This window comes from Coregonus lavaretus, assembly GCF_964263955.1.
Source record: "Coregonus lavaretus genome assembly, chromosome: 37".
In the NCBI taxonomy this organism is placed as follows: Eukaryota; Metazoa; Chordata; class Actinopteri; order Salmoniformes; family Salmonidae; genus Coregonus; species Coregonus lavaretus.
Genome location: NC_140024.1, coordinates 21,011,304 through 21,021,383, shown reverse-complemented (window position 1 = coordinate 21,021,383; position 10,080 = coordinate 21,011,304).

Sequence of the window (10,080 nt, the reverse complement as noted above, 5' to 3'; positions counted from 1 at the left end):
AAACCAAATGATGTTGTCTTTTTTGTTGTATGTGAAGTCATATGCCCATTTATATCCAAATGATGGCACTTTGTTGAACTAGAACACAAATACCTTGTTACCATACTATTACCATGTTATTACCATTTTATTGCATGCTGTAATGTAAAGTGCTGCCATTGGACATAAATCAATAATGAAAATGTGGTAAACTTGGGAATGATATGGGAATGATTTAGCCTAAACTTGGGAGTGATATGGACAACTGTCTTTCCCATGTCTCCCTGTGGAGAAGATGGATGCTTACAAAGATGAAAAATCCCAGCTCTGGATGAAAGTCCCATGCTGTTGTTCATGCCTTCCAGTTACCTCTGTGTACTCAGAGATGTTTGTTCTAGAAAAATATCCTCAGATCAGAGCTACTGTAATTGTGGTGTATAATTACATTCCCGCACGCAAGTCTCTCCAGCAAGTGATGTGATGGAGGATCCCTCAGAGAATAGCCCCTACCGTGGTATGTACAGTATGATAGCTCTGGTCCTGACAGTCATCACTGATAGGGCAGTCTCTGGGGTATTGTTGGCTCTGGAAGTAAACAGTCCATCTGCACTTTACTGGAATCAGGGGCCGTATGTATCACGGATGTCAGACTAGGATTGTTTATCTAGGATCGTTTTCCCTTTTGCCCATGTGATGATATTAATTGTGATCTATAAGGCAAAACTGATCCTAAATCAGCACTCTTATTCTGAAACACTTAATACTTACAGCGCTAGACCCACACTACTGGGCTTGTCCTGGTTGCTATGTTTTAGTTATGATGAGTTAGGGTTGACCATCAACTCACTCAACAAGTTTTGGTTTTGAATCTTAAAACAAGAGAAAGAAGCATGTACACACAGACAATCTGCTCCGGGTCTGTTTCTGCTCATGTCCCCTTTGTTTTCTGTCTATAATCAGGTTTAAATAACACTACAGGGATTATAAACTGAATCAAATTAGCAGGCTGTCTAGATGAGCAAGAAGACGCCCCCCTGCGGTTTCCTATTGTACAAGTGAGAGGATTTAATGATTATGGGTATAATTTGACCAAGACGGATGCTTAAATGAATGTCCTGTTGGACTACATTTGTGCCAATTGGAGCGTAAAGTAGGATGATTACTGTAATGCTCCTCTTAAGCTCTTAAGTGTGTGAATCCCCCAGCTCTATAATACCTCACAATAACCACAAGCCTGGAGGAGCCACCTCAAGTACACTGTACAAACACCACACAGTCGCACATTGGGCCTGTGGAGATTTGGTTTCCAAAGAAGTGGTGTTTGATATATTTTTCTTTATCACAGTCTCTGAGGTTGTTAAGTGTGTGTCTGTGCTCCCAATTGACAATTTATCATTGATCTTTTGGCATTACATTAGGTCATAAATAAGCACATAATCAGATACTTTGAAATCAAAACTGTTTATTCACTATTTGCTGTGATTGCAGCATGAGATTCTCTGAGATGACTTGTATTACTTCATATGGGTCATGTCATGCTCATGATTAGATGTTTATAGAAAAGTAATAATAATACCATATTACATTTGTAAAGCACTTTTCATTAAACAAGAAAAATCTCAAAGTACATAAAATAAAATATAAAATAAAAATAATACAATGACTATGAGGTTAAAGTGCCGACTGTCAGCTTTAATTTGAGGGTATTTCCATCCATATCGGGTGAACCATTTAGAAATTACAACACTTTTTGTACATAGTCCCCCCCCCCATTTTAGGGGACCAAAAATATTGGGACAAATTCACTTATACTGTATGTCTATTGAAGTAGTCAAAAGTTAAGTATTTGGTCCCATATTCATAGCACACAATGACTACATCAAGCTTGTGACTCCACAAATTTGTTGGATGCATTTGCTGTTTGTTTTTATTACTTTTCACATTATTTTGTGCCCAATAGAAATTAATGGTAAAAAATGTATTGTGTAATTTTGGAGTCACTTTTATTGTCAATAAGAATAGAATATGTTTCTAAACACTTCTACATTAATGTGGATGCTACCATGATTACGGATAATCCTGAATGAATCGTGACCTCATAGTCATTGTATAATTTAAAATCCAAAGTATTGGAGTACAGAGCCAAAACAACAACAAAAAAATCACTGTCCCAATACTTTTGAAGCTCACTGTATATATATATATATATATATATATATATATACAGTGGGGAGAACAAGTATTTGATACACTGCCGATTTTGCAGGTTTTCCTACTTACAAAGCATGTAGAGGTCTGTAATTTTTATCATAGGTACACTTCAACTGTGAGAGACGGAATCTAAAACAAAAATCCAGAAAATCACATTGTATGATTTTTAAGTAATTAATTTGCATTTTATTGCATGACATAAGTATTTGATACATCAGAAAAGCAGAACTTAATATTTGGTACAGAAACCTTTGTTTGCAATTACAGAGATCATAAGTTTCCTGTAGGTCTTGACCAGGTTTTCACACACTGCAGCAGGGATTTTGGCCCACTCCTCCATACAGACCTTCTCCAGATCCTTCAGGTTTCGGGGCTGTCGCTGGGCAATACGGACTTTCAGCTCCCTCCAAAGATTTTCTATTGGGTTCAGGTCTGGAGACTGGCTAGGCCATTGCAGGACCTTGAGATGCTTCTTACGGAGCCACTCCTTAGTTGCCCTGGCTGTGTGTTTCGGGTCGTTGTCATGCTGGAAGACCCAGCCACGACCCATCTTCAATGCTCTTACTGAGGGAAGGAGGTTGTTGGCCAAGATCTCGCGATACATGGCCCCATCCATCCTTCCCTCAATACGGTGTAGTCGTCCTGTCCCCTTTGCAGAAAAGCATCCCCAAAGAATGATGTTTCCACCTCCATGCTTCACGGTTGGGATGGTGTTCTTGGGGTTGTACTCATCCTTCTTCTTCCTCCAAACACGGCAAGTGGAGTTTAGACCAAAAAGCTCTATTTTTGTCTCATCAGACCACATGACCTTCTCCTATTCCTCCTCTGGATCATCCAGATGGTCATTGGCAAACTTCAGACGGGCCTGGACATGCGCTGGCTTGAGCAGGGGGACCTTGCATGCGCTGCAGGATTTTAATCCATGACGGCGTAGTGTGTTACTAATGGTTTTCTTTGAGACTGTGGTCCCAGCTCTCTTCAGGTCATTGACCAGGTCCTGCCATGTAGTTCTGGGCTGATCCCTCACCTTCCTCATGATCATTGATGCCCCACGAGGTGAGATCTTGCATGGAGCCCCAGACCGAGGGTGATTGACCGTCATCTTGAACTTCTTCCATTTTCTAATAATTGCGCCAACAGTTGTTGCCTTCTCACCAAGCTGCTTGCCTATTGTCCTGTAGCCCATCCCAGCCTTGTGCAGGTCTACAATTTTATCCCTGATGTCCTTACACAGCTCTCTGGTCTTGGCCATTGTGGAGAGGTTGGAGTCTGTTTGATTGAGTGTGTGGACAGGTGTCTTATACAGGTAACGAGTTCAAACAAGTGCAGTTAATACAGGTAATGAGTGGAGAACAGAACGTTTTTCTTTAAGAAGCCCAACAGGTCTGTGAGAGCCGGAATTCTTACTGGTTGGTAGGTGATCAAATACTTATGTCATGCAATAAAATGCAAATGAATTACTTAAAAATCATACAATTTGATTTTCTGGATTTTTGTTTTAGATTCCGTCTCTCACAGTTGAAGTGTACCTATGATACAAATTACAGACCTCTACATGCTTTGTAAGTAGGAAAACCTGCAAAATCGGCAGTGTATCAAATACTTGTTCTCCCCACTGTATATATATATAGCCATATCATAAAAGCAACAGTCAAAGTCTAGGAAGAAGGGTAGGCCAGTTGATAAAAAATGGCCTGCTTTAAAAGCCCCAACAGTCTGAAGAGCCCTGAGATTGTAAGGAAGGGAGTTCCAAAGGCATGGTGCGTGAGAGGACAAGACACAGTGCGTGAGAGGACAAGGCATGGTGCGTGAGAGGACAAGGCACGGTGCGTGAGAGGACAAGGCACGGTGCGTGAGAGGACAAGGCACGGTGCGTGAGAGGACAAGGCACGGTGCGTGAGAGGACAAGGCACGGTGCGTGAGAGGACAAGGCACGGTGCGTGAGAGGACAAGGCACGGTGCGTGAGAGGACAAGGCACGGTGCGTGAGAGGACAAGGCACAGTCTTCCATTGTCTGGAGCTGGGTCCTGGGTGCATGAAGCATTTTGGCTTGGCTTGACCATAGGGTGCGTGGAGGTTCATAGGGGGAGAGTAGATAGGATGGTCCTACCCCATTTAGGGCTTTGTAGAACAGAAGGAGAATTTTAAAGTGAATTCTTTGAGGGACAGGCAGCAAGGATAGGGGTGATGTGGGCAGACTTTTTGTTTGTGTCAGAATCCTTGCAGCACTGTTTTGAATGAGTGTGCAGGAATGCCCCCAGGTACTGCATTCCCATAATAAATTCTGGAGAAAATGAATGCATGGATAAGCTTTTCTGCATCAGAAGTAATGAGACAGGGTCTTAGGCGGGAGATGTTCTTCAAGTGAAAGAATTACGTTTTACAGACGTGACTAATGTGGACATTGAAGGAGAAAGCAGGGTCGAATTTCACACCCAGGTTGGTGATGACTGAGGAGAGGGGAATGATGTGGCCATCTATGGCAGGGCAGATGCTGAAGCAGTTGGTGATCTGCTGAGGGGTGCCTATCAGCATTGCTTCTGTCTTGCTGCTGTTGAGTTGGAGGAAGTTGTTCTGCATCTAATATTTGACCTCTTCCAGACAGTTGGACAAGGTTGACAGAGCAGGAGTTGTGTCAGGATTGGTTTTTAATGTAAACCTGTGTGTCGTCTGCGTAGTGAAATTGGACACTGTGCTGTCTGAAGATCTGGCCAAGTGGGAGCATGTAGAGTAGGAAGAGAAAGGGTCCTAGCACTGACCCTTGTGGGACACCGTATTTTATGGTGGACTCCTCTGATGGTGACGTACTGCTTGCGGTTAGAGAGGTAGGAGGTAAACCAGTTTAGAGCAGTCCCACAGATGGCTCTTGAGGCGCTGCAGTAGAATGGTGTGATCTACTCTGTCGAAAGCAGCACTGAGGTCCAGGATAATCAAGATGGTGGGGGATCCTGTATCTGCAGCCATGTGCAGGTCATTTACAACCTTCACCAATGCTGTATCAGTACTGTGCAATGGCCTGAAGCCAGACTGGATAGCCTCATAAAGCTGGTTAGTGCTGAGGTGTGAGTGAAGTTGAGTTGCCACTATCTTCTCCAGGATTTTAGATAGAAATGGGAGATTGGAAATAGGCCTGTAGATTGAGAGGAGGTCTGGGTCAAGGGATGGTTTCTTGAGCAAGGGGGTGATGGTAGCAATTTTGAATTGTGACGGCACCTGCCCAGTGTGGAGGGACTTGTTCAAACAGGTTGGTTACAAACTGGATGAGAGCGGCTGAGCATGTTTTGAACAGTGATGTTGGAATAGGGTCGAGGGGGTCACTGGTAGTTTTCATGTTTTGAACAGTGATGTTGGAATAGGGTCGAGGGGGTCACTGGTGGTTTACATGTTTTGAACAGTGATGTTGGAATAGGGTCGAGGGGGTCACTGGTAGTTTACATGTTTTGAACAGTGATGTTGGAATAGGGTCGAGGGGGTCACTGGTAGTTTTCATGTTTTGAACAGTGATGTTGGAATAGGGTCGAGGGGGTCACTGGTAGTTTTCATGTTTTAGATTAGTTCTAACATAGCAGCAGGTGGAACCAAAGTCACATAGAGGATGAGCAGATATGGGTGGTGGGGTAGGAGCCAGAGTGAGGTTAGGGTTGGAGGATACAATGTTCTTTCGGATGGTGTTGATTTTAGCTTTGAAGAACTCAGCAAATCTGTTGCATTGTTCAGTAGTTGCTGTGAGAGGGCCAGAGTCTGTAGGGTGGAGGAGATGACTGATGATGGAAAACAAGGTCCTGGGATTTCTTCGGTCATTGTCAATCATAGCAGAGTAGAAGCAGGCTTCTTTTATTGCTTTGAAATAACAAGCCTGGTGGTCTTTACAGGCCAGTAGGTGGACAGTTAGGCCAGAACTTCTCCACAGATGCTCTAGCTTGCGGCCATGGGTCTTCATTCTGCGCAGCTCCTCTGCAAACCATGGGAAGGACCGTTGGAAGAATACTTTACATGTTTTTTCAGGGGCATTGCTGTTTAAGTTGTTCCTTAGAGTGCTATTATACAGGTCAACCATCTCATCAGGGGTGGACTCATGACAGTCAACTTGTAGGCCAGGGAAAACAGACCCCTGGAAGATGGACGTGTCAAGGGACTTGATGTTTCTTAATTGAATAGTGTGCTTGGGCTGCGCTGAAGTGCAGGAGTACTCACAGACATTGTCACATCTCTATGGTCAGATACACCTACCGCATGTACATCCAGGTCTGAGGCAGGGACTTCTCCAGAGATGATGAGGTCTGGTGTATGTCCACGATTGTGTGTGGAGTTGTTGGTATGCTGTACCAGGTTAAGACAGTCAACCAGCTTCAGGAAGTCAGTGGCAGAGGAACATTTTGTTGAATCAATATGAATGTTGAAATCAACTAGGATAACAACATTGGAGAGGGTAGGACACAGAGAGGTGATCAGCTCAGAAAACTCTGTAGTAAAAGAGACGGTGTTGGTTTTAGGGGGGCGATAGATTAGTATCACACTGAGGGGATTGTGAGACTTAGGGCGCTTTCACATACAATATCTCTGTATGATTCGGATCTTAGAGCGTTTGGTACCTTAATCCGTGCTATAAAGCATGTGTGAAATGCAAACTAACCCTGTCTGAAACGAATTCAGGACCTGAGTGAGTAGTGGGTCCAAGATCCAGGACTAGAGGACCAGGTAACTTTAATTACATGGAAACAACGTTGATTCAACCAGTTTTTACCCAGTAGGTAGCTTGCTAATGTCATGTAGAATGTGCGTCTCGCAAATCACATCCTGAAAAGGTTATTTGTAGAATTCTCACAAACGCTCCAGGAAACCAAACTAGGGAGCCGAATTCCATATCTGAAAACGCCCTTAATTTGAAAAACTATGCACTCAAATGATAAGCCAGCAGGGACAGGAAACATTTTCAGGTCAAAACATTATTTGTGGAAAACAGCAAGACCACCACCCCTGCAATGTGCAAGGGCCTTTTCCAGATATTTATAGCCAGATGGAGTAGGTAGAAATCTCAATTTCTGTGCCACGTTTCCGTCAAGCAGGGGTGCAACTTTCACTGGGGATGCACATTCTGAAAAAAAATTTTTGTCCACCCCAGTTTTAGCATTGGAATGTGATACAAAACGAGGCAACGGTATGCTTTAGGACCATGCAAAGAAAACAATCAGCTAGCTTTACTTTGTTGATGACTGAAAGGCTTTTTTTTTTGTCTGATTTCAACATTGAGGCAAAAAATTATTTGATAAATATTATCAATACTTGATTAGCTACACAAAAACAAAAGTTTATTCAAGAAAAATGCACATAAAAAAACACTTAAAACAATAAATGACAATGAAAATAGCAGAGCAATCAGCCTAGGCTGCCATAAGGGTGCCATGGCAACAATGCCATGATTCTCTGTCAAGTGTACAGAGAATACCATCAGCATACACAATTCATGCTATTTTGAGAGTAGAGAGGTTTATATTTGTCATACAAACTGAATTGCCTGACTTTGCTTTTAAAGTTGTGAACAGAATCATTATTGAATAGGAAATGTGCTGCTTTTGATTTTGAGGTATTCCCCCTCTGAAGTCCAGAACAAAGGCTGTGAAGGCCGGAGGTTGGTCAGTCAGCAGGCCTGGAATTCAGGAGCGGTTGGTTGTGACAGAACAGAGCCTAGAGCTAACATGGATTGGGAAATGGTTTATCAGGGCCAGGGCAGAAAATGATGGTCAGCACAGGGTTGAGATAAAAAGCATACAAACTGACCCGCTGGACTAGAGTGTTGGGATGGTTCCAAGGACAGGTTCAGTGGCAGAGACCACCTTAATATAACTGGTTCAATAAAAATAAAAAAATCTCACAAAATGTACTTCTGTCGTTTGGTTGTTCTGTGTAATGGATAATGGATAGGCATTGCATTGGGCAGGATTGCATGAACTGGAAGTAGGTAATTTAGGTATTGTTATCCCCTCAGGCCATCTCTCTTTCAGACTGTATAAGTGAATGAGTGGGCAGGTAGATTTCACAGGTAAAATATGTACTCATCCAGGGTCAGACGCGGAGGAGGACGTGTGAGGTTCTTACCAAGCCTCCTAAAATACACCCCAACCCATCCAGATAAATCACACTCAATGTCAATGTAATCTGTTATGACTAACTGGGACATGCTCAGGTATGATTCAGTATGGATGTATACTGTACTGTATATGCGTAGGAGTAAGCAGCAGAACAGTCTGTCCCCAACCGGGCAGCCGAGCTGAGTGCTCCTGAACAGTCATGTTCAGTTCAGTCTACGTGAGGAAGAACTCTGGTGTTGGTTGACAGCTCCAGGAGTTGGGGCACAAAGCACTCTTTATGTGTGTGTGAGGGTACCGCCCTGTGACTCAGGGAGCTCTGTGTGTGTGCGGTGTAGCTGGAGCCCCAGGGACCCACTGTGAGGTGAGATCTGTTACACCACACAAAGGAAAGCCTTCCCTCTGGAGCACAGAGATCCCTCCACCACCAGGAGCCCAGGAATATGCACACAACAGAATTACCTCATACCCAACATTATTCTATGGTTACAGACAAGTTAGTCTGTGGTGTTGTATCTAAAAGTGAACCAATTACATGTGTTAGATGTTAAATACTTAACAAGTTAAACATCAGGGCATGACCTCTGACCTGTTAATATCAATGTGCATAACTGTCCTCTATGACCATCAACATCAACAATGTCACCGTGCTGGATCCTCACCAAATGGTCAAGAGAGATAGAACACCAACTGAAGGCTCACGTCGATTTCCTCATCACTCCAAAATCACATGGCTTGAATAAATGACAGAGAGGTGGCCAGGGGCCTATGAAAATAAACAAGCCACAGCTGTCTGTCTGGTAGTTTGGCAGAAATCAAGTCAAAAAGTTGATTGTCGTGGGGGTCAGAAAAACCTGGCCTGCATGTCGCAGAGATGTGACTGACAATGTCACTGCCACCCCTGGCAGACAGGATCCACAATGCCAGGGACCACCCAGAGCTCCAGGCCCCCAGCCCCACTGTTCCCACTGTTCCCCTAGCTTTTATACTAGTCAGCAGTATGATGACGAGGAGCAATGCCTGCCCACACACTTAGACTAACCTTTATATAACTCTAGTAGCCGTGGGAAATACGGAACAGGGCCTGACTAAATGGCCCCTTTTTGCAGCTGTAGGCCGAGGGTCCGCCATGTGAGGGATGTCAATAGCAGATACAGACTGGAGACCAACTGAGAAAATGAGAGGGCCATCCTCTGGGTTATAAGAGGGGAATCTGTGAGTTTGCTTTGCAAGTATTTCAGGAGTAATATTTGCCTTCGAAATTAAATATCCCATGGAAGTGTGTCGAGATATGAGATCATATTTGATCAATGGCATTCCTACAAAGTTCAAGTGACTAGCAAACATAACTGTCGAACTGCATGGTGAACTTCTCCTCAGAATGAAGTTTTCATGGTACGTGTTACACATGCAGAAATGTGTCGTATATACAGTATTGACTTCAAAATACTCCCGGAGGTTTGTGCTGGTCCTCATGGTGAAGCACATAGCTAAAAACAGGAATTCAAATCAAATCAAGTGATGATGAGGTATGGACAAACACAAACCCCAGCTGGCTAATAGCCAGTTAACACAGATCCACTCCCAGCTCCTACTCTCTGGAGGGGTGGCGTTGCCTTGGCGACCGAGGTGTTGGGGAGGTTGAGATCCTGATCAAGGGTCAGCTCTTAAACAGGCCTCAGTGAGAATGACTGACAGGTCAACCAATAAAGCATGCAGGGGAATGTGAGGGAATGCAGTAGGCATTGTTCTTGAAACAGCTCAGGAACATGCTCTGAACTGGCAGTCGTATTCATGTTCAAAA